Source organism: Mandrillus leucophaeus, unplaced genomic scaffold, assembly GCF_000951045.1.
Source record: "Mandrillus leucophaeus isolate KB7577 unplaced genomic scaffold, Mleu.le_1.0 Scaffold329, whole genome shotgun sequence".
In the NCBI taxonomy this organism is placed as follows: Eukaryota; Metazoa; Chordata; class Mammalia; order Primates; family Cercopithecidae; genus Mandrillus; species Mandrillus leucophaeus.
In genome coordinates, this window is record NW_012103465.1 from 2,327,894 (window position 1) to 2,354,117 (window position 26,224).

At 40.3% G+C, this 26,224-nt stretch overlaps 1 protein-coding gene across 2 annotated transcripts in view; it reads right to left on the reverse strand.

Annotated features, from left to right (window-relative positions):
• Positions 1–26,224, reverse strand: part of GLIS3 (GLIS family zinc finger 3) — a 489,017-nt gene that overhangs the window by 335,799 nt on the left and 126,994 nt on the right. The window contains exon 1 of one of the 2 annotated variants that reach the window (XM_011988358.1): positions 12,863–12,979. The exons of the other annotated variant lie outside the window; for it this stretch is intronic. The gene's annotated coding sequence lies outside the window, so the exon portion shown is untranslated. Of the gene's footprint in view, positions 1–12,862; positions 12,980–26,224 lie in introns of those variants that run through there. 2 annotated transcript variants of the gene reach the window in all.

The following is a 26,224-nucleotide window of genomic DNA, read 5'->3' on the forward strand; positions in this document are numbered from 1 at the left end:
AAGGTTGTATATTTCCCAACCTGCTTTTCCCTGCCCCAAGCCAAACAAAAGCAGAGGCTGGGTGAGAAATGGCAAAGCTGCTTCTGGGTGAGACGCCCTCACTGTCTGGAGCAATGACTGGGTATCCCCCAGACAGCAAGTGCTCACCGAATATCTGTTGGATTAATAGGCAATGAATACAACTTTTAAGAACAATTCATAAGTCAAGTATAGTTAAAGGCCATGAATCAAATTGAGCAGTTCCTCTGAAATGTGAGTCATGATACTGAAGAACACTGAGGTCCCTGGTGGACACAACTGTTTATATGTCTCTAAATTACTGAACAGCCAGAAATATTACTCGTTCGCCTCCTCTGTCCATATTCCCTCCTGTTACATACAGATACACACGAACACATTCAGTGTGAAGAGAGGGTAGTCTAAGCCAGCAGTCCCCAATCTTTTTGGCACCAGGGACTGGTTTCATGGTTCATGGTTTCATGGAAAGCATGGAAGGGGTAAAGAGGGTTGGGTAGGGTTCAGGATGAAACTATTCCACCTCAGATCATCAGGCATTATTAGTTAGATTCTCGTAAGGAGCAAGCCACCTAGATCCCTCATTTGCGTAGTTCACTATGGGGTTTCTGCCTCTATGAGAATCTAATCCCACTGCTGATCTGATAGGAGGCAAAGCTTGGGCTGTAATGCCTGCTGCTCACCTGCTGCTGTGTGGCTTGTTTCCTAACAGGCCACTGACCCATACAGGTCCACGGCCCGGCAGTTGGGGACCCCTGGTCTAAGCCACTCGATATAAATCAATGGGACTTTTTTTTCAGTATGTAAGAGCTGGTTCAGAGGCAAAACCCCAGCCAATTCTTCATATTAGATGTAACTTAGTCTGTAAAAGGTGCATCTTACATAGTCGCAATAGCCGCCAGACCAGGCAGATCGCTTGAGCTCTGGAGTCTGAGACCAGCCTGGACAACATGGCGAAACGCTGTCTCCACAAAAAATACAAAAATTAGCCAGGCATGGTGGCATGTGCCTATAATCCCAGCTACTTGTGGGGCTAAGGTGGGAGAATTGCTTGAACCTGGGAGGTCAAGGCTGCAGTGAGCCAGGATGGCACCACTGCACTCCAGCCTGGGTGACAAAGTGAGACCCTGTCCCAAAAAAACAAAAACAGAACAAAAAAGCCACCAGACTACCTTTGTTTTTCCCTGAGCAGTAATTTCCCATTACTGTCCAAAAAGACACATTCTCTATCATAAATCGTTTCTGTTCCATCTTCTGCATGGGCTTGCAAGTCCAGATGGGATGCCCAGAAGCCTCAGACCCAGAGGGAAGGAAAATAGTAATGAAGATTACATTATTTTGCATTAAAATTAAGTCACCCATATTTCCAAGAAATGGAAAGTACCCAGCTTCCTCCCAGAAGTCCCCCAGAACTGCTCAACTATCTCATAGGCCAGATACCCTTTCCTCCTCTAGACTGTAATTCTTAACTCCGAGCTCCAAAGCCCATTCAGCAGCTCATGCTTATAGCAAGAAAATTCAGTGAGCTATTATTTGTATTTTGTGCTCCTTTGTCTCAAGAGAGATTATTATAAAAGAGCCAAGAGTAGACACTGCTTGAATTCTTTTTTTTTTTTTTTTTTTTTTGGTCTTGCTCTGTCTCCCAGGCTGGAGTGCAGTGGTGCAATCTCAGCTCACTGCAACCTCTGCCTCCCGGGTTCAAGTGATTCTCCTGCCTCAGCCTCCTGAGTAGCTGGGATTATTGGTGTGTGCCACCACGCTCGGCTAATTTTTTGTATTTTTAGTAGAGACAGGGTTTCAACATGTTGGCCAGGCTGGTCTCAAACTCCTGACCTCAGGTGATGCACCCTCCTTGGCCTCCCAAAGTTCAGAGATTAGAGGCATGAGCCAGCGCACCTGGCCAAGTTCATCCTCTCTTACAGTCTTGTGTAGAATTCTAAATTCACTGAGATTATTCCAGGTGCTCTGAAGGTGGCAGAGCCGTCTGAAAGAGGAGAGTGCCTCTAGGAGGGAGACAGGAGAAGGAAAGAGAGAGATGGGATTGCCCAAAGTCTGGGAAGAACAACAGTTTGATGGTCCCTGAGTAGCAAGGTAGCTCCCAAGGAAGGCAGTGGGGGTAAAAGGTATGGCTGCATGACCAAAATACAAAGGCCAGACCTTCGGGCCTGGGCTTCCAGCCCCAGCAAAACTTCCTGTGTCCAAGCAATGCACAGAGCAGCAGACTGCTAGAGGCCATGGGGGGCTTGGTCAAAGGGCATCTCAGCAGTAACCTGAAGAAGCAAGAACAGAAAAGCTCCTGGAATGTTCTGCCCTCTACAAATACCCTGGGATTCTGTGTCACCTTGGTAGCGTATCAGGCCACCCCAACTAGCAATGACTGAGATTAAATTTCCCACTAATAAGTAAGATGGGATCTTGGCATCTGATTTATTGTGATTTAAAGAAAATAATTTAAAGAACCACTTCTTGTATACATAAATTGGTAGAATAAGTCATACTCACTACAGATTCGCTGAAAATTGGAGAGGTAGGAAGGCTGAAATATCTACCTTTTGGCTCAGAAAACTTGTCATTGTATAAAATCACATAACTTTAACTAAAATAACAAAATATAAAAATAAAATTTTAACATCACAAATCTCAACACACAGGCAATCTGGCTGAGGCCTACATAATGTAATTCCCTTCTGTTTCTTTTATTTAATGCTATTTTTTAACTTATAAGAGAACTAGAGTAATGTTTCTGTAAACATGATTGGAACATGAGTTAGTATCAAAGTAAATGTGACATTTTATCTCTGCACCTTGTAGATGCGAATCCAGATACTGTACCAGCAATAACTCCCAACTAATCATATCTGAAATTAGGTCAAAAAATGAGGAAGAACAGAGTAGGTGCTCACTTCCAACCTAAATTCTTTCCCATCAAAATGAAAAAGCAACCATAATACATATTGATGCCAGTATGAAAAAAATCTAAATTAAGAGTTGTGCTTATGTTCTCCCTAAAATAATACGATTTTAAAAGTAGTGGCAGTTATTTATCTGAATTTGAATGCTAAAGCTGAGAATAAACATGAATAAAAGTTAAATGCTAATCAAGTTGATAGCTTATACCCTGAATAATATACAAAGTCTTAGAAGAGAGTAAATAACACATAATAAACAACATAAGATCCTACGGTTTTCAATGTTAATGAGAAGGAGAGAAACAAAATCCTTTCCTAATTATCAAAGGGTCAATTAAGTAGAGGCCTTAGCTTGGGGGTTAGAGTGACTCCTCATTCAACTGTTCCAGGTGAATCAAATTATAAACTCTGCCAGGATGTGGTCTCCTGTGTTCTAAACATTCCATAGCAAAACAAAAATAACAAAACTACAGGCAGAAATCTCACTTTGATCTTCCTGTACAATGAGTGGAATACAAACCTTGAAACAAATCCACAGTTTGAAATAAAATATTATAATAAATCCCCAAAAGTCATTGGGTAATATTAGCACCTTACAATGGGCAGAAAAATTATGAAGAGATCTCCAAAATATTTCCAATAAGGAAGACTGTCAGACATTAATCTCAGCAAGCTAGTACTAACTCTAAATTCTCAAAATGGAATCAATACAATTTCCTTCCAAACCTAACCCATCTAAGTGTAAGAAATTTTCACACTTAAGGATATGCATGTTTCAGAGAAATTTTGAGAAATCAAATTATGTTTTAAGGCTGAAAGATCAGTGAGGAAATAAATCATTTTGGCAGAAATTCACAGGTATCCACTTCCCTTTCTTCTCTCTTATAGCTATTGAGTACTAGTTAGCCAAACCTACTCTCTGACATACTCACCTTGTAAAATATCCAGAAAAAAAGAATAAAGATATGTTTCTATTTTCAGCTTTACTGGCGCATAAATGACAAGCAGAAACTGTGTAAATGTAAGATGTATAATGTGATGATTTGACATATGTGCACATTGTGAAACAATTACCACAATCCATAGTTTACATACCCATAACCTTACATGGTTACCTTTGCGTGTGCACGTGTGTGTATTTGTGTGTGTGTGTGTGTGTGTGTGTGTGTGTCTAGTGAGAAGTTAAGATCTACTCTCTTAGCTGGGCACAGTGGCTCACACCGGTAATCCCAGCATTTTGGGAGGCCGAGGCGGGCAGATCACCTGAGATCAGGAGTGCGAGACCAGCCTGCCCAACATGGTGAAACCCTGTCTCTACTAAAAATACAAAAATTAGCTGGGCATGGTGGCGGGTGCCTGCAACCCCAGCTATTCAGGAAGCTGAGGCAAGAGAATTGCTTGAACTGAGGAGGTAGAGGTTGCAGTGAGCCGAGATTGCACCACTGCACTCCAGCCTGGGTGACAGAGCAAGACTCTGTCTCAAAAAAAAATAAAATAAAAATCTACTCTCTTAATAAATTTCAGGTAAACAATACAGTACTGTCAACTATGGTCACCACATTGTGCATGAGCAATCTCCAGAACTTATTCATCTTTCATACACTGAAACTTTGTACTCTTTGACCAATATCTCCCATTTCACCCATCTCCCAACCTCTGACAACCACTATTCTACCCTCTGCTGCTATGAGTTTCCAGTATTTTGGATTCTACACCTAAGTGAGATCAGCCAGTATTTGTCTTTCTGTAGTATCTTTTGTCTTTTTCTATCAAGCACACTGAACTATCTATGGTGAAACCATCTAAATGTTCGAAAGAAATTTTCCACCATCTTCAGAATTCTAGGATCAAGCCAGTGAGAAAGAAAAGAGAATAGACGACTTCTCCCTTCCTGTTTAAACATAGTGAGCACCTTTGTATGGAAAGATTTTCCCATTATCTTCTTTCAAAAATGTGTCAGCATGGTTTGGGGGAGGGTGGGACGACAGGGCAAGTGGGAGAGTTGTTATTGGACCTCAGGGGAGAAGGCAAGGGAACAAAGATTGAGAAACCTTGCCCCATAAATGTTGTCCTGTCATCCGACACCACAACACAAGGAATGCGAGTAACACCTCGGTCCAAAGGAGGAAAGAATAGAGTCTGAAAGAAATCTGAAAGGAAGGCGGATAATTCAGCTCAACCTACTTGTTTTTTGACACGTAGCCTTGAAAAGAACAGTTTTACCTCAGAAACTTGGCGAATGCAAAGTGATATTTTTTGATAGGTTATAACACGCATTTTACTAAATGCATGAAGAGAGAGTGAGGGAGAAAAAGGCCAGGTATCTGAAGACAGGAAAGTTGTCAGGTTTCTCGTTTCTGTGTCATTTTTGTTTAGTCGGTCAAATGAAAATTCAAAACCATATAATTAGATGGTTGTTTATACATGATTAAGCATGAGCTCATTGGACTCTACATGCCAAAAAGTCAGAGATGTGGTTAAGGGCAAGAAGGAACTATTAATAAAAGGAAATAAAGCTGTAATACATTTTTCACTTATGAATAAAAATAATTCAAAGGTCTCTAGATGGAAAAAGAGAAACAAAATCAACCATGAGTAGGGGCAAGAAACCAGATAATTTTATAAATGGTTAGAATTCAATAAAACATAAGCCACTGGTATGAAAAGGCTTTTTTTCCTCCTCTATGATTCTAATCCTATTTTTTGCTTCTCGTAAACATAACTCACAATGAGAACATAACAAAACTTACCTGTATTATATTTCTTTACAATTGTTCTGGGAAATATTTAAGCAAGAACATGTTGTTCATTTACAAGAGTTACTTGTTCTTCGTAACTGTCTTCACCAGTAATCCTCACTGGAGAAACCAATAGCTGTCAGCTCCCTTTGAAAAGGCAGTGTCCTTTCGTTTTTAACAACTGCAGAATTTTCTTCCCATAGTGAAGTGAGCCCATTGAAAGCAAGGTTTAACTGACCATAACCTTCATAAAGATAAGGCAGATGTTCCCAAATCCCCCACAGAATCTGTGATTTTAGACTTGGGCTCTGAAAACTGGTGAATCAACTGCTCATAGACCAAACACCACGCTATAGATGAGGTCAGTGGGCAAGTCTTTTGGATGACAGAGAAAATAAACTGATCCAGGATCAGCCTACTTACTCCTTGTTAGGTAAGGTTTTGAAGCCAATACTACAACCTCCCACTATTGGGAAAATACACCAATGCAGGGGACCTCTGGAGAACACTCTGGCAAATGAAAAACTACACCCAAAGGTGGTTCAGTTGTGTGTGTTATTTTCTGTAACCAAACATATCTTTAGGTTGCCAAGGCTAGCACCTTCGCACACAACTGCTGTGATGCATAGTACAGCCAATTGATTGGAACACGATCTAAAACTAAAAAGGACCAAAGCCCATAGGATATCCAACACGCAGTTCTTAAGAATCAGGCTAACATGAATCTAAGAACATTCAAAAAGCCCATAATGCCTAAGAAGCATGAACACCGACTTTTACAGCCTGACTCTGAGAGCAGTCTCCAAGTCACATCAGTTCCCTCAGTCAGAGGGATCTAACATCTCAAACTTCCCTCTCTTTCCTCTCCCTTCCTCCTCTTCTCTTCCTGCCAGCTTCCCTCCTCCCTTTTGCCCCCCTCCCTCCCTTTCTCCTTCTCTCTCCATCTCTCTCCTTTAGTATCAGCCAGTTCTGACTCCCAGAGAGAGTAATCTTCTCTGGAAAGTGCATACCCGCTCAGTAGAATTTAAACAACATACTTCATTTAAGCCTGTATGGCAAACTACAAAATATAGAAATTCCTAAAAAGGTCATTTCCAAGAAACTAACATGACTATAAAGTACAAATCTGAAAAGGCATGGAGAATTGAGACAAAGCACAACATTCATAACTAATTTGGCAATTTTGACCTACAAAACCTATATATTATCTACATGTCTTACATGAGATAGGTACTTTGCTCTAAGACACTTTTTAAATTATTGACCTGATTTTGTCCAATTCAGTTCTTAACATATTCATTTAGCGCAAGAAGCTACCCAAAGCTGGGAGGAAAGTGCACTTTCATGAAACGAAGTATTTATGCACCAGAACTTGACGGATTTGTGTTTTTAATGTTGAAGGAAGGGGCAACATCTTACTAAATTAATAAATATCGATTATTTGAAACAGTTGAGTATCTACTATAGTTCTAGATAAGAAATTTGATAATTTATTCCTAAACAATGTGTGGCATGTAACTCAAAACTATTTTTCATCAATAATTAGTATTAATAATTAACAAGGGTAAACAACAAAAATACCTTTTGGAAATATTTCAACCTGGCCCTTTCCTCATTCCACAGGCCGCCTGTTGCCAGTCTTTACCCTCAATTTAGGGTTAATGACTAAACTGTCCTCATCTCTGACATGCAACACTACCCAGCAGCAATCTTCCCAAGAATGTGTTCACCAATACATAAGATTGAAAAGAATAAAAGTCTTATCAAAGTCACTGGAATCTGGCGAACTGATTTTTAAATTAGCAACTGCAGTTACCCTCCACTCCATGGTGAATTAGATTTTTCAGCAGTATGGATAGAACCCTGAATAAACTTCATCTCAAATGCCTATTCTCCTACCTAAATACGCAATTTCTTATGTCTTTAATGCAAGAATTAGCCTACTAATAAAAATTAAACAGTTCTCTAGATAAACACAGCAAAGAGGGAGGATGCTACAAGAGCTACTCATTTAAAACAGGCCAGAAGCAATGTACCAGGATTTTATTTGGCACTCATTCTGAAAAGCACTACATTCGACTTTTAAAAACTATCTTGCTATTGTTTCTCAATTTGATTGTCCCAAAGCATCTTTAGAATCAAATGCACTAGATCTTATACCAAATTAAAGGCATTTCACCATATGCCTCTAATTTTCTAGCCACCCTGCCATAGCACCTGACATTTAGAATTTTAAGCCTACTGCAATTAATCTCCTCTGGCCATTCATTTCTTCCCCAAATTGAACATTATGCAAGCAATATCCTAAGAAGTTCTGAAAGTTCAATGTCATACTATATTTTAATTTCTTACAGCAAATACAAATTCTACAATTCCTAGTCCTCTTCCTTCACATACCTCCATTCCATACATTACTATTATTCTTCCTGAATAATGATCAAAATCATCAGCAAATGCATCTCATGCTTAAATTATTCACGTTCCCGGGCTGCTTGGCCACTGACATTTTAAAGTGTTAGAAGTAAGAAGTCCTTGCACTGCGGGGCTTCCATATGCAGTGTCTGCTTGTGTACCTGTGTGGGTTTAGAGTTGTTTACATCTTGCCCTTTGCTAGAGGCCTCAGACAGCTGTGCAGAGTACTGTGCATACATTTCCAGGGCTACTTGCTCTGTGGTTTTATAAAATGCAGGCAGCAGGAACATTCAGGGACTGCTAGGACATTCAGCAAAGGCTGGTGTGCAGAGAGGAAAGCATCTGACAAATGCAGAGTAAGAAACAATGACTCCCTTCAAATGGAACTGCTGGTGAAGTCAGCCAGTGCTGGTCAGCGCGAACAATACTTGGGTAGGTCATTAACTTGCCTGGGTCAGAGCAGGTGGGTGAGCTCACCCACCCACCTTTCTGGAAGCAAAATTTCACTTGCTGAGTTTATACCAAAAAAAAAAAAACCTATAATATTCTAATGGCTAAACTAGGAATGTGTCTGAAAATAGCTAACTCTCTGCAAACCCTGCATAAGACATCCAGGGAATTCACAAAGGTAAGTCAACTTACTGTCTGCTGTTTCAGTTTGCACACATCTCTATAATAGCTACATATGTATTACATTGAAAATAAGCAACCACATATGCAAACCAGGATTTTGTGAAGTGAGGTGGTTACCACTGTATTACGTTTCTCCCTCTCCTTTTTTTCTTTTGCATAGGAAAGAGTAAGTTACTGGTTAACTACACAAAGGAGTTAACATTTAACTTGAACACTGGGAATGCTTGAGCTCTTAATCCCTCCCCCCTTTTTCTTATTATAGCAAAAATAGCTTCAGGAAAACTCTTACTAATTATTACTGATTCTAGATGAGATCTGGCTACATCAGTTTCCTTGCTGCACTCACAGGAGGTTAGATTTCAGCCTGAATTCACCACTACCATTCTTTCAGTCATAGTCCACTCCAGCCAGCCTGAAATCCCTGGTCACCATACCCCACATCCCCATACTCCCCATATTTCCATTCTCAAAAGATCAGTTCAAATGCTGCCTCCTTGAAACAAACCTTCCAGATTCCTTCCCCTGATGCCAGGTTTACAGCGCTCTATCCCTCCTCTAAACTCCCACATAGTTATTTGTTTGTCTTTTATGCTGTGGATCAATTCTACCTTGTTTATCTATATCTCACCTTTCTCCCTAAATTGGCAGGTCCATGAGGACAGGGACTATATGTTACCCACCTGGACCCCTCCCCATCACCCCCAGAATATCAGGCCTCAGCTTCCTGCAGAGGCCAGACACTCACTAAATGCCTATGAACAGGTAATGCCCACACCATACCTGTAGCAAGTTTTAGTAAAGAACTTCTTTCCACAGGTAGGTGGAGAGAGGACTACAAGGAGGATGGGATTGTATAATTCAAAATAGGGGGAAAAATAAAAATAAAATAAACAGAGAAATTGCTGAGAAGCCTGGAGTGGGGGTAATGTGGCCAGAGCTGCCACTTTGTTGTCCTGGCCATTCCTAACCCATTCTCCTCTCTCCTCCCCAGGCTGACTCCACACCTCATTGCACACAAAGCTCCTCCCTATCAACACAGCCTTTTCCAAACTGTTTGACTTGTCACCTTTAGCGTGAAGCCCTCCGTGGAAACAAGATTATAACAAACCTCTGTCTCCTCTCCCCTTTCTTAGCTATTCATAAATACTACAAAGGAGGTGCAGAGTTTACCTAGCTATCAACGTGGTGATCATACTTCCTCAACAAGAACTTGTATTATTACAGCTGCTGCTACTACTACTACTACTAACAATAATAATGATAGTGACTCATCTATACATTTAAAATGAAGTGGAAGTTAAAGTAAGCTTAATGGAAGGTTTACTTGGTGCCAGAGGAGGATGCCTGGCTGTATTCCTGGATTAACTCATTTAGCTCCCACAACAACCTTGATTATTACCATCCCATTTCACAGTAGAAGGAAAACTAAGGTTCAAAGACAATATTAACTTGCTAAGAGTCAGTATTCAAATACCAGCTAGCCCAACTCAAAACACACACACAGGTGGCTATGAGTTCATTCATATTCCCTTAACCATCACCTTCCACATAACTGGACAAATACTCCTAGATGGAGAGAACACAGGACAATTGCCATTCTTCTCCCAAAGCTGGAACTCACACTCACCCAGAGCCTCCAACCTCTTGGTTTCCATATATAAGCAACAGTCAGGCATGACACCTTAATTTATTCTGTGTAGGTACCATAAATGGTGTCAGGCATGCAAGTATAAATAGATGACACTAGTCTAACCTTTAAAGTAGTGGTTAAGTGTCTATTATATAACCCCTCTTACTTTCAGGAATTTTTGATGCATAACATGAAATTCATTTGTTCTTTCACTCATTCAGGAGTTAAAAACTGCATGGTAAGAGCAGGTGAAACAGAGATCAAGAGAATCACAGCACAAAATAATGTCTGGTGAAATAAGGTAGGATAAAACAGCTACTGAGACACAGAGAAGGAGATGATGATGATGATAATAATGATGGTGATATTTAGAAACAAGATATGAAATATCTTATCTGTACTTGCATATCTCTTACTACAAAAGGGATTTACTAACTTTTTATTCAAGAATAGTCTTGAGTGCGCACAGTTCATACGGATATATGTTAGAGTTATAACAACACGCACATGCGGGTGCATGCATGCACGCATAAACACAAACACACACACACACACACACACTCAGATGAGCACAAAGACAATTTCACAATGAATCTGGTACAATAAAAGGTAAATAGGAGGTTCCCCAGAGAAGCAACCTCCCATACAGACCCAAAACTTTTATAGGACCCCCTTCTACTAGAAACCAACCTACCTTAAAAACAATATAAAGTTGAAAGGGGGTCTTTTCTAAAATTCTGCCTCAGTAGCCCAAATTTTGATCTTATAAAACTGAACTGACCTAAAAGCAGAGTCCAACCAGCCACTGACTGTCCTCCGCTTTCATTAACCAATAAAAATATTCATATAAGGAGGAGGAAAACATAAACATGTAGGTAGATGGGGCCAGCTATATGGAAGCAAGAGAAATCTATGCCAGGGCAAAGTCGCAGGCCAGAAGGCCAAGTTCAGTCTGTGGCAGAGTCAGCCAAATCACGACATTCAGCCTCGTAAATGCACATACTATGGCACAAACCAGATGCTCAGTAAATATCGATTCCTCTTCCCATCTGCAAATCACATCAGAAAACCTTTACTCTCTCCTATCTTAAAAGACTATCTTTAAATCAGAATAGATGATGAAACAATTTCAAGGGTTTCCGTCGTAAGAAAAAGATGTATCTCTGCCCCCACCATGCTTTGAATTCATAGATTTAGAGGCCAAGAAAGAAGATTAGCAATCATGTGTCCAACCTCCTTATTGTATAAATTGTAAAATTCAAGTCCAGAGATGTAAAGTGACTTTCACCCAGTCACACAGCTAGTTAATGACAGCATCAGGACAAAAATCCAAGTACTTGGGCACCCAACTAAACCCACTTTCTAATGTATCCTACTACTTTTTTGGGGCTGTCAGTTATAAATGGTGCTTAATGATGCAAATACCTCTGAGGCAGTTAAAAATGTCTTTTGCCTTCAAAATAGAGTGAAGATGGCAGATGATCGACTCCTACACAATGAGCATTGGGTTGGGGACAGGAGCGTCCATAAAGAGATAAAGAGTTGAAGGAAAAAAGGGGTAAGCACAGAGGAGGAGATCAGGATGAAAAGCGACACAGAGATGCCTACTTAACAACTGTGCCTAGAGATCTACTCTGTTTCAGTCCACAAGTTGAATCTGAAAACCCCGCCAGAGACTTCTGTCTTCCACGTGTCTTTGATACAAAAGCCTGCATTCTCCCAGATCAGACAAAATGTACCACTCTTAAGGAGAAAAAAGAAATGAGATTGTTACATTTTTAAAAAGAGGTTCAGTCTCAGTTTGCCTCTATCTCCTTAAACCATAGGTTTAAGTAGAAGCACAGCTAAACCACAGGTTCTATTAGAACTGGTGCCTGCTTATTCATCCACCAAATGTGAATTTGCCACTGGACCAACATTCAGACTGCTCAGGGAGAGCAAGCACCTTGTTTAGAAAGGGGGAAAGTCTAATTTAAGCATATGGAACTTGACAGCATAATTTTTTCAAAGATTCTCATCTCAAAGAAAGTTTACCAGCAGCAAGTGAGGCTCTAAGGCTATTATTTCCTGGCAAAATAATTGCAGAACAATTGTCCAGTTCACAGTTGTGCACTGAGGGGATTTCTTTGGATTGTGGACTTACTTTCTTCATCTTTGTTCTAAAGAAAAATTCTGCCTTCAGGAGTCCTGAACAATGAAAGGGCTCTTCATTATGTCTATGAGTTTGGATAAAGTCCTGTGGCACAGAGACCATGCCTGGTAATGAAGCATAATAATCATCTGTTCCTTCCACAGCAGGAGAGAACCTTTCGAAGGTGACAGAATGAGGGGCATTTGAGGTTAAGACCCTCAGTCTTCCTTGGGCTCAACTCTTACCCAAAGGAGTCTCTTAAAAAAGAATAAGAAGACATACAAACATCATGTAAAATTCAATGTTATTCAACAAATATTTATAGCATCTCCAGTTTGCGCAGGTCTTGCATGAAGAAACCAGAACCTCAAACCCTCCCAGTCTCATATCTCACCTACACAACCAACAAGTAACACAATATTTTTCTACGGCCACTCAAATCTCTATTAGTTGCCACTTCAGCAGCTGATGAAAGCTCTGCTTCCTCCAACACCATTTAACCATAAAGGATGTGTGAGCCTCAGGAAGGAACCAAAGGAAGAACTTTCTAGAAATCAGAAGTGACCGAGAACCTTTGTGAGGCAGAGTTCTTGTCCAAGGAAGAATACAGGGCGGGGTTGCCAGGATATTGTAGAGAATGTAGGGGGAGGGGAATGGAAGAGAAAAATCCCTAAGGCCATTTCCAACTCTATAACATCTCAAAGGCTTTAAACACAATGCCAAGGTTTGTGCTACTTTCCATTCTAGGATCATACACAAATTATGTGACATGAAGCAGAGTATTTAACTTCTCTAGGCCTCAGATTTATCACCACTAAAATTCAGGCAAGGAATTAAGTAATCTCTCAAATCCTTTCCAACCCATTTTCTAAGTAAACAGGGTTGGAAAGGATTTGAGAGATTAGATTAAAAAAGGGGAGAGAGATTCACTCTCTCCCCTTTTCACCAAGTTAAATTTCAGAAATTCTTTCTACCTCTAGAATTCAACAGAATCCACGAAAAATTCCTATAAACGAAAATTCAATAAGGTGACAAGACACAATGTAAATTTTACAAAGGCAATAGGTTTCTTATATACCATCAATTATGAATTTTAAAATATAATGAAAAAAAGAATTAAAAATTCTTAAGAATGGCATATAATATGAAGAAAACTACCTGCTTCTGAAGACCTAAATAAACATAGATATGTAAATGTTTCTGGCCAAGAAAGCTATATATAATATGTTCATGCTTCCAAACTTTTTTATAAGTTGAATGCAATGCTTCTCAGTCTCTGCATTACTGGCATTTTGTGTTCCATAGTTTTTTGTTGCAAGAACAGGGGTGTTCTGTGCATTGTAGGACGTTGAGCAGCATCTCTAGCCTCTACCCACTAGATGCCAGTAGCACCCCTAGTGGTGACAACCAAAATTAAACTCTGTCTAGACATTGCCAAATGTCCCCAAGGAGCAATATTATGCAGAGAGAAAACCACTGAATTAATGCAAAGTCCTAATGGGCCTTTCCTTATTCGCTACCTTGACAATGGGATTCTAACTTGGAAGAATAAAATAGTACTGATAGTCAAAAATATGAAAATAAAAATTGTGAGTTGTGCACGGTGGCTCACACCTGCAATTCCAGCACTTGGGAAGGCTGAGGCAGGCAGATCATTTGAGGTCAGGAGTTCGAGACCAGCCTGGTCAACATGTTGAAACCCTGTCTCTACTAAAAATACAAAAATCAGCCGAGTGTGGTAGTGCACTTCTGTAATCCCAGCTACTCAGGGGGCTGAGGAAGGAGAATCACTTGAGCCCAGGAGGCGGAGGTTGCAGTGAGCTCAGATCATGCCACTACACTCCAGCCTGGGCAACACAGTGAGACTCTGTCTCAAAAGATATATATATTTTGTGGAACACAGAAGGAAGACTAATTAAACAAAGAAGGAATAGAAGCATAAAATAATGACCCCAAATATATAGTAAAGTTTGCATATTATTGCATTACAAATGAGTGGGGAAAAGGAGATCAACAAATGGTAGTGGGTCAAGAGTTTACTATAGTTTGGAAGGAAAAATCAAAGCTAGATGCTTACTCACATTACTTGTATAGATGTTCTGATTATCTACTGCTACATAGCAAACCACTTGATAACTCAGCATCCTTAAAACAACAATTTATTATCTCTTGTGGTTCTAGGGGTTGACTGGGCTCATCAGGATGCTTCTCATTTGGGCTCTCTCATGCACTGCAGTCAGATGTCACCTAGGACAGCAGTCATTTGAAGGGTGGGCTGGATGGACATCTAAGTGGCACACTACCACGCTGCCAGGTGATGCTGGCTATCAGCTAGGAGTTACACTGGGGCTGTCAATAGGAACACCAACACATGGCCTCTGCACATGACTTGAGCTTCCCGCAGCATGGTGGCTGATTTCCCAGAGGCAGAAAGAGGGGGCTTTCGGGCCATGTAGAAACATGCCTCTAACAGATGCAGCATCACTTCTTCTGTATATCATTGGCCCAAACAGCCTTGGGGCCCATGCAAATTCAAGGGGGTAGAGAAATGAGAAATAGACTCCATCTGTTGACATGAGAGTGGCAGTGTCATACCACAGAAGAGAATATAGAATGGGAGCTATGGCTTCAGTCATCATTGGAGAATACAATCAGCCAAAATATGTCATAAGAAATTCCAGGGAAATAAAGAGCTAAATATTAAAATAAAATGTAAAACAACTAAAAGCAAATGTATTTGAATTTTTTACTTCATTTTAGGATGCAGAAGGCAAAGATAAACAGATATAACTACAAAAATACTTTAGCTCAAAAAGCACCACAAACAAAATGAAAAAGCAAACAGAAGACCAGGAAATATATTAGCATTCTATATCACAAAGAGTTAAAGACTTAAATGAAGAGTCCTTATGAATCAATGATAAAGATAAACATTCACGTAGGGGGAAAAACAAAGGGCCTAACCAGTTCACAAAATAATCTAGTAGATGAGACATAAAATGGACACAATATTCTGCCAGTAGATTGAGTTGAGAGTGTAATATGTTATATAAACCTTTGGGAAAGGAACTTGCTAACACAGTCAGAGGCATTTAAAATGTTCATTTGACCAAATAATCTACCATATGAAAATATTTAGACTTTAGACCATCATTTTTAAAGATATTTGTTACAATATAATTTTAATAAAAAAGAAAGCAAACTTGATTAAACAAATTATAGTACACTTTCTGTATACATAAAAAATTTCTGCTGCACTTAAAAATTATATTTTCAAAGAATACTGAACTACATGGGGAAAGACTGTAACACAATGTGGAAAAAAGAACATGAAACTTTAGTATAAAGGTACAAGATACACGCATGTCTTTGCTTACTAAAATAGTAACAATTGATATCTGCATCTACAAAGTACTTGTAGACAACTTTATTTTATTCTTTTTTTCAGTATTTAAAAAATGTTCTGCAGTAAATATACATGATTTTTCTACACTGAAAAAAATGTTATTTAAAGAAAAAAATACTAGTGTTAATGGGTAAAACACTAAAAAGGTCATGTTACTGGATCACTGCCAAAAGACTTTTAAAAAGCAAGTTAAAAAGCAGGAGAATAAGCATGATTGTGCAGCAAATGACATCAGCAGTGGATTACACCTGGAACCACTGACCCATTACATGGCGCATTTTGTCCATAATCAAGTAACTTTCCCAAGCTCGTGACCTGGCCATGGCGTAGATTCTTAGGCAGCTGTGCGTTGTGACTGCTTCCTAAACTTTTCTCTTACCCCTTTCAATATTTGGCATATTTGTTTTCTTTGCTAAACTCAAAACGCTTCTGTCTTCATAGGCCTTTTAAATGATGAAATATTTAGCAATAATTTGTACTCACACATAGGACATTAGTCACCAGTTATCTTTTAACCAAAAGCCCTCCTGAATTTCAGAGGGTCTGAGTCAGGTACAGTCTCTACTTCTCCTTCAAATTAAGTCGAGCAACTCCCCAGGCCCACAGCTTTCCAACTTAAGTGTGCATCAGAATTTCACGGAGGGCTGTACAAGCATAGTTGCTAGGCCCACCCCAGAGTTTCTGATTCAGTGGGTGTAGGGTGGGACCTGAGATTTTGCATTTCTAACAAGTTCCCGGGTGATGCTGATGCTGATGCTGCAGGTCCCCTGCTGTGGGAACCACTGCTCAAGAAGATCATAGGAACAGCTAAGCATCTTCCCACTACATGCTACTGTGATTCATTTATCCCCTATTATTCACATTAACAGTATATTATTTGGTATCTGTTAACACATTCAATCATCCATAACCCAAATAAATCCCCGAACTCCTCATACCAGTTTCGGGTATGGAAGTACATTCAAACCCCAACTCCAGCAATGGATTAAAAAAAAAAAAAATCACCTCCTGTGTGGCCATTCCTCTTGATTGACAACTCTTATACCCTTGAGCAACCCTGAAGCCTTCCTTCACTCTTCCATTCTCTCACATGACAAAACAAACTCTCCTCACATTCACATAGAAATAAGGTTATTCCCTCCCTTCTTCCTCCATTATCTTCATTCTTCCTTTAATGCAGTCTCTGCCCTTTCCTACACAAATTTCTCTACTTCCTTTCCTCTCCTTCCCTTACTAATTAGCTGATTAAACCTCAGGAGAGAAGCACTAAATCACACAAATTTTTGTCCCCGTACGCATTCATCCATTCATCCTCCCCATCCACCCAATACACACTTAGCAGGTGCCAGCTGTAAACAATTCCTGTGTTAAGCACTACAGACAGAATGTGGAAGCAAAGGTGGGATCATCTAGAGGTAACTAGGCACACAGATGCTTCATGGTCAAAGCGTATTTGGTCTGAATGGTGGGTTCAGGCCTAAATTTTATGTTTCCCAAAACACTTCAACCCACTGGAAGACAAAACATCTTCTTCAGAGTTTCATTCCTTTGATTTCACCCCATTAAAATTTACATATCCTCGTGAAGGGTAGCCCTTTAAGGGTCAATATGCTTACGTGTCAGTAAGTTTCATACCCTTATCTGATGAGGAGGACCCTGGATATCCTGAAGAACAGAAACAACCCTTAGGGAACAAAAGGGTATATGATAAGAGTGTCCCTGAAAAAAAAAAATGCCCTCTCCTAGCTTGGCTTGCAGTGGTTCTCAAAGTGTGGTGCCTGGACCAACAGCATCAGCATCATCCTGGAGCTTGTCAGAAATGCAAAGTTTCTGTCCTCACTCCATATCTACTGAATCAGAAACCTGGGAGTAGGGTCACCCCATTGGCATTTTCAACACTTAAGTTTAAAAAGCACTGCTCTAACATCTGTCACAGTCCCTGTATCTCTTCCATTAACATATATGATTACTACAGGTCCTAATAATTTGTCAAACTCCTTCATTAGTGTATGAATATTATTTTCAGAAAGGTGCATGCAGTAATTATAAGCTATTTGTTAAGAGCTAGGTTCTGTGGCAATGGGGTAGAGGTAGGTGCCTGTGGCTAAGAATAAGGAGACACCAGATGAAAGGAAGATGGCCATTGATAAAGGTGAACATTAACAGTTTTGTTAGGGTTAGTCATCTGCCTCCCAAATTGGTGTGACTTACAGTGAACACCAAAGCAGGACTGATTTTGCCTGCTTTTGAAAATTCTCAGAGCTGTCAACAGGGCACGACTTTGCATGTAGCTGAAAAAGGCCCATATGAATCCCTGTTGCACAAGGAAATGTTCATCTCATGTTATTTAGCATCCTTGGTCTCTCTTTGGGGTGGGGAGCAGAGAGGAGGGAGGAAGATGCATATTTTTAGTCACAGGGAATGATTTATCATTCAGTGAAACAGCATACATAGAGCCTTAAATCAAGTATGTGGAAATAATATGTTATTATTACTAGTCCTAACTCTGCTAAATTATAACCTATAAACCCTCAGTGCTTGACTTAAATATTCAATCCATATTTGCAGGAAATCTAAATGGTTATTTCCTCCTTTAGTGCATGCATTACAGGAGGATTTACTAGTGCTTCCACAAAGCATATATTAGGAGCATGTTATCCAAGATGTCACTGTAACCAGGCACAATTGATAAGCACACAGCCCACATCACGTATGCATTCTGGGAGGCTTTATGTGTAGTTAATTAGTTTAGCTATTGCTTTCATGGTTCATTTAGAAACTTCATGCTTCATTAAATATCAATAAATTTTATCCTCAAAAAACCTTTTCAGTAAAAATATGATTGTCTCTTCAACTGATAATCTTGTTAATGGATGTATATATTGCAAGCATGCCTATCAGGACCGACAAAACTCTGAATTGCCATGGTTGCAGCACCCTGAAGTAACATGCAAATTTTATTCTGTAGTTTAACACACATGCCTCATCCACACATATTTTCTTACAGTAGAGGGGACAAAAATCTTTTTTTTTCCTTTCCAAAATGATGCCTCTTTTAAGCTTCTATTTTTATTCTGTCGAGAATTCCTACTTATGTTTCATAAGCTCCTTTCTCCATTACATCAATTCTGAGTTTCTCTTTATTGGAAAGACGAGCTTTTAGCAACTTTCTGTAGCAAGAAAGAGACGTTTTCAGTAAACACATGTTTGCCATATCCCTGGTACATGTGTCCAAAGAGGGCAGAGGTCACAGTTACTGGACTGTTACTATCCCCTCTGTCAGGGAATTATCTGGGCTGTTCACTGAATACCAGGATGAAGTGAGTCAGGCAGGAAGGGTCAAGATCAAGAAAGAAGAGCTGCATTTACCTAAACAGAAGAGTGCCTTCTGCTATACTGTCTCCTGTATTCCAGATCCAGCTCACATGTCTTTTCTGTAGAGATGTCCCCAACATGCTCAGACACAGAAGTTGTCACACTTTTCTTCATTTTCCTATAGCACTTTGTTAAGGTTTTTCACTACTAAATGTATTATATGAGGGCATTCATTTGCATTCATTCATGTGTTCATCCATTAATTCAATAAAACATATTAACCAAGGATACAATGGTAAATAAGACAAGTAACATTCCCCCATTTTCATAAAGTGCACATTGTAGTGGTGAGAGAATACACAGTAATATGAGTGAATGAATAAGTGAACACAATAATTTCAAACAAGGATAAGTGCCATGAAAGACATAAAATAGATAGATGGGATGGAGGGCTACTCTGAACTGAGTGGCAGAAAAGGCCTGTGGAAGAGGTGGCTCATAAGCTGGGATGCAAATAGTGAGAAGAAACCAGCCATGCAACAATATGGGGTGGAGTCCCAGGCAGAAAAAAATGGCAGGTACAAAGACCTGAAGGCCGAACCAGCTTGGTATGCTAGAGAAAGGAAAAAAACAAAACAAAGCAAAACAACAAAAAAAAGCAGGCTAGCTGGAATGTACTCGGCAAGGGAGAGTGTGGTACCAGATAAATTTGCAGATGGCTCACCAGTCTCCACTTTAGACTACAAGCTCCTAGAGAACAGGGGCTGTATATTACTTGAATTTGCATCTCTAGTCCCCATCCCATATATGGCTCTCATGGTTAACAAATGTGGGTGGAATGAATGAACCAGATGAAACATGTCCAGGTCATATGTGAAATACTGGAGAGTTTTCTAGCATTTTGTACAATCTCTGCCTTGTCTTGGCCCCTTCTTTCATCACAGATGATCATGTTCTACCCTTTCTATGCAAATAGACCATAGGTTCCCAATGCTAGAGAAGGTACTTAATAGTTATTTTTCCATAAGAGACAATAAATCTGTGGCCAGGAGCAGTGGCTCACGCCTGTAATCCCACCACTTTAGGAGCCTGAGGCGGGTGGATCACTTGAGGTCAGGAGCTCGAGACAAGACTGGCCAACATGGTGAAACCCCATCTCCACTAAAAATACAAAAATTAACCAGGCATGGTGGCACATGCCTGTAATTCCAGCTACTGGGGAGACCAAGGCAAGGGAATCGCTTGAACCCGGGAGGAAGAGGTTGCAGCAAGCCGAGACTGTGCCATTGCACTCCAGCCTGGGTGAAGAAGTGAGACTCCATCTCAAAAAAAAAAAAAAAAGAAAAAAGAAAAGAGATAATAAATCTGTGCTTGGGGGTTGGCCCACGCAGTTCCACAGATGTCTCTTGTGACCAACAATGAAATACATTCAGGAGACAAGAGCCAGGAGTTAAGACGGCAAGCCAATAAGGTTTCCAAAGTAGCTCAGAAGAGTTCAGACTCATGTCCTCAGACTTGTTTATTTATACAGTATTTCAACTCAGCCAGTAACAGACAACCAAGAATGAATGTTAGTATTAGTATCATCACTGTGATCATCATCACCATTATTATCTCTTTGAACACAAAATAATGCAAACGAACTTTTCCAGTGAACTTTATTATCATAAAGGATGAGGAGAAAGAGGAAAAAGAGACAGTCTGCTAGAAATGCTTTCCACTCCACAAAATATTTTCAGTCCTTCCAAAATTGGTCTATCTATTTTGCCTCCGCTATTTCTTCCTCACTACAGGCATAGTAGGTGGGAGACAAATTTTAAATAATGCATGAACGAATACCTGGTTTCATTTCTTCAGAATAACCTCCAGTGGTGATAAGGAACTGACCACGCTGGCACTGACAGGCTTCAAGACCACCATAAATCCGCAATGCCAAGTGTGACTGCATTGGATATGTGTGGGAAATAGAAACTCGCCGGGTTTATGCAAACCAGTAAAAATTCCAATAGAGTCTGATGCCAGGAAAATGCCTTATTTTGTCAGAAAGTACATCTCCCGCACAGCGGCAGGCCTGGCATAGCTTGAACCACATGTTAAAAACAAAGCAAAGTGACATGCGATACAGGCCTTACTGCCTGATGACAGAATTCACGAGCTGTCTTCACTCTGAGCTTTTCTGGAACCAACTGAGTCCACATTAACCCAAGCTTGTTTGACAGTTTTGTCTTATCATGTGATTTTCTTCAAAGTCCTTGTATTTTAGGTAAGACTTATTTTCTCATTAGAACTTCAAGATTTATCCCAGATTACAAATAATAATGTAATTCTAACAAACTCTGTACTTTCCAACCTATTCTATAGCCAAGTTAGGGTTTCAGATATATTCTTTTTTAACTTCTGGAGGCATGTAGATGACTTCAAAAGAATATTTAAATCAGCTGGTAAACCAGGTAGTGGCACCTGTCTCAATACTCATTGTGCGTGCAACACTTCCATATCTGTATTGGTAATCACTGAAGTCTAGAGGATATTACTTTTATGAAAGTCAAATTTTAAAAAGTAATGTTGGCTGGGCGTGGTAGTTCATGGCTATAATCCCAGCACTTAAGAAGGCCAAGGTGGAAGGATTGCTTGAACCCAGGAGTTCAAGATCAGCCTGGGAAATGTAGTGAGACCCCATCTCTTAAAAAATAAAAAACGAAAAAAAATTTTTTAATTGGTCAGGCATGGTGGTAGTCCCAGCTATACTCAGGAGACAGAGGCAGGAAGATTGCTTAATCCCAGGAGACCAAGGCTGCAGTGAGCCATGATCGTGTTACTGCACTCCAGCCTGGGAAACAAAGCAAGAGACCCTGTCTCAAAAATAAATAAACAAATAAGAATTTTAAAAATTTTAATAAAAAATAATATTAGCCTCAAATTTTAATCAATTTGAAAATTTCTGTTTTAGCATTGCCACAACACCTGTTCTGATCATGGTCAATAAGAATAAAAAGAATGCTTATACACATGGGGAAGAGGAGCCCCATGACAAATAAAGGGTTTCAAAAACACCTCTTCTTGGATGCATTGGACTTGCTTTTCCCCTTTAGTCAGTGTCTACTTGTCTCTCTCCAACTCATCTAGCCCCAGTTATTATGGTGAAAAGCAGATACTTCATTGCTGTGTTAGTTTTCTAGGGCTGCCATAAGAAAAGTACAACAAACTGAATGGCTTGAAACAAAAGGATTTTCTTCTCTAAGTTCTGGATGCTAGAAGTCTTTTTTTTTTTTCTTTTTTTTTTCTTTCTTTCTTTTTTTTTTTTTTTGAGACAGAGTTTCGCTCTGTCGCCCAGGCTGGAGGGCAGTGGTGCGATTCTTGGCCCACTGTAGCCTCTGCCTCCCAGGTTCAAGCAATTCTCCCCACTCAGCCTCCCAAGTAGCTGGGATTACAGGTGCATGCCACGCCTGGCTAATTTTTGTTTTTTTAGTAGAGATGATGGTTTCACCATGTTGGTTCTGCTGGTCTCAAACTCCTGACCTCAAGTGATCCACCTGCCTCGGCCTCCCAAAGTGCTGGGATTACAGGCGTGAGCTACTGCACCCAGGCTGAGGCTAGAAGTCTGAAATCAAGGTGTTGGCAAGCCCAAGCTCTCTCTGAAGCCTCTAGGAAAGGATCCTTCCTTGCTCCTTCCCAGCTTTTGGTGGTTGCCAGCAACTCTGAGCATCCCTCAGTTTATAGACATGCGATCTCCCATCCCCTCCTCTGTCATCACGTGGTGTTCTCCCTGTGTGTCTTCTGTGTTCACCCTGCATTCTCGTCTCTGTGTCCAAATTTCCTTCTTTTTATAAGAACATCAATTATTGGACTAGGTCCCACTCTAATCCAGTATAACCTCATTTTTTTTCACTTGATTACATCTACAAAAGCTCTATTTCCAAAAAAACAAAAGTCATATTCTGAGGTTCCAGGTGGGCATTAATTTGGGGGCATATTTTTCAAGCGAGTGTGATTTGCAGCCAGTATCCTTTCAATTATCACTTGGTCCAAGGAATTTGAAGAACATTTGCAGACAAAGTAATTACCCAAGCAAGAACAATGGAAGGAAGGTGATATAATTCAATGAAGAAGTCTATCAGGAAAACCTGCCAGAAGCTTGATGGTTTCAGAATGGAAGATTCTCATCTGTAAGATCAACCACCGGCCGGGCGTGGTGGCTCACGCCTGTAATCCCAGCACTTTGGGAGGCTAAGGCAGGCAGATCACGAGGTCAGGAGATCGAGACCATCCTGGCTAACATGGTAAAATCCCATCTCTACTAAAAATACAAAAAAGCAGCTGGGCGTGGTGGCACGCACCTGTAATCCCAGCTACTCTGGAGGCTGAGGTAGGAGAATGGCCTACACCCAGGAGGCAGAGCTTGCAGTGAGCCAAGATTGCACCGCTGCACTCCAGCCTGGGCAACAGAGCAAACTCTGTCTAAAAAATAAAAAAATTTAAAAAAATGAAAAAAATCAATCACCAACAGATACATCGATGCAAAAATACCTACACAGCCACCTCTTCAAGAAAATGTTCTTTTTAACTGAACTAATCTCTTCTCTGGACCCAGTTCCCTAAGTAGGGTACTTTCTACCCTCTCATCATCCACATGAGGATAGAGAAGGGAAGTAGCAACAATGCCTGGGCATCATGCTAGGGACTCTACACATATAATACATCACCTCCACTAGGAAAGAAAGAAACTCAAGTTCAAAGAGATAAAGCAATCAGCTCTAAGTCATACAGGAGAGTTAGGGTTTGAACACAGATCTGCCTGGGTCCATAGCTGCTGCCTCATTTTTCATGTCTGAGCATGCACGTGCATGTGCACACGCACACACACACACATACACACGCACACACACACACACATGCACACACACGCACACACACATGCATACACACACACACCGTTTCTCAAACATGCCCCTTTAATTTACCTATGTCTGAAATTCATCATTTTCACAATCCATGGAATATTAAGAGCTGAAGAATACATCATTCAACATAACAATTTCATCTTACAGATGAACAAGAAATGATAAGCAAGTGATTTGTCCAAGACCATGGGAATAATTTGTGACCAAACTGAGAATAAGTCCTCAGACTTTCTGGCTTCTAGTCCAGCCTGACCACACACAGCCTCTCAAGTGGTATTTCTGCCCAGGCAGTAAGACCACATTTCACAGACAGGACAGCATGGCAATTTGGAGTGTGAACACTGAAATTAGACTGCACAGATTCACATCTAGGCCCATTGCTTATATATGTGTCATTGTCATATGACATATATGTGTCATATATCAGTCATTGAGTAGCTGCACTTCAGTATTCTGAAATATTAAATGGAGGTAATAAAAGCATCAACCACATAGTATTTAGTGTCTCATAGGATTGTTGAGAAAATTAGATGTGCTCAGAATAGTGCTTAGTGTACAGTAAACGCTCAGTATGTTAGTTGGTGGTGGTGGTTTTCTTGTGCTTATTACACTATTATTACTGTTAATAATAATAACAACATACAATGAAAAGGCTACAAATGAGAGAGGCCAGTGCTTTTCATCACCATGCATTTCTAGCAGCCACACTGGCTATAAGCCCTCATTCATGAATACCATGGTACAGTTATTTCCTGGTCCTTCATGAGAATTAACTTTAACCTTATTTCATAATCTACTTTATGCCCATCCAATTATCACTTCGGAATTCCTCTAAACACAAAATATGCAAAGGTCTATATGCTGGTTTTAATTTCCCGGATGGTATGAGTCCACATTTAATTGCCTCCTTCAAATGACAGTGGGTCATTTAGTGTCCTTAAAAGCCAACAATGTTATTACATCCTGACTCTGACAAATCCTTGCTCTTGTCTCTCTCGGCTTATCTCTGTCTCAGGAAGGCAAACCCTGGGAAAATTATACAAACAGCCCCAAATATTTGAAATCAGCATTGTCCTCCCGTACTTACGCCTCTCTGAAAGCTTAGAGGACTTCGCTTTCAGTTTGATTCTTTCATTAGCCCAAGGCTTGCTAATTAATTGGAATTTTCCAGAGCTTTTGTTGTTGTGACAAAGAAGAACAATGCAAAAGCTCATTTCTTCATGTTAAAGAGGGTCTGTCCACTCTCCAGAGAGTAGCATGGAGACGACAGGGATAAGAGGCAGGATTAACTCGACTTTGAAAGGGTCAGACTTCGTGAGTTCCTGCTCCTCTCGCTTCTCCCCACAGCTGCCTTCATCTTCACCAAAACTGATTTATGGGAAGTGACATCTTAACCATGCCTTTTATCCCTCCAAACGAAAGGCTGCTTAGAGGGCATTGTGTATGATCTAAAATTAGATGGCAAAGGACATCCCATAAGCATGGAACAAACAATATTGGAAAGCAAAAGATATTGTATAAAGTGAGAGGCTTACTGAAGAACGAAAATGAATAGATCAGGGAGGAAGGCAGTAAAACTCAGATGAACACTCCCAACCAAAGCAAAGACTAGACTTAAAAGAAACAAAAAGATGCTTAATCTTGACAAAAATAGCAATGTTTAAACCAAAGATAGCAGAGCAGCTGGAGTCTAGGGGAAGTGAAGGGAAGTGAAGATAGATTGATTCTGAATTTTGTTCTTGGTTTCCTTTTTAAGGTATCATGCTTTGCTTTGGTACACTGGGTTACTGGGACTTGTGGAAACCCACGTAGGCTGTGTTTCATCCACACTGTGAGAGGCTCTAACATACTTTGAGGGTCCACAGACGCAGGAGAACAGAGGCTGGAGGGGCCCTCAAACATGGCAAATAGACCATTCCTAACATCATCTCTGCAGAGATGGTATGAACACCTCCTTGACTACCCAAGGCAAAAAACAAATCAGCCTATTCTTTTTAAAACTACATTCCTAGCCGAGCGCAGTGGCTCACACCTGTAAACCCAGCACTTTGGGAGGCTGAGATGGGCGGATCACCTAAGGTCAGGAGTTCAAGACCAGCCTGGCCAATATGGTGAAACCCCATCTGTCCTAAAA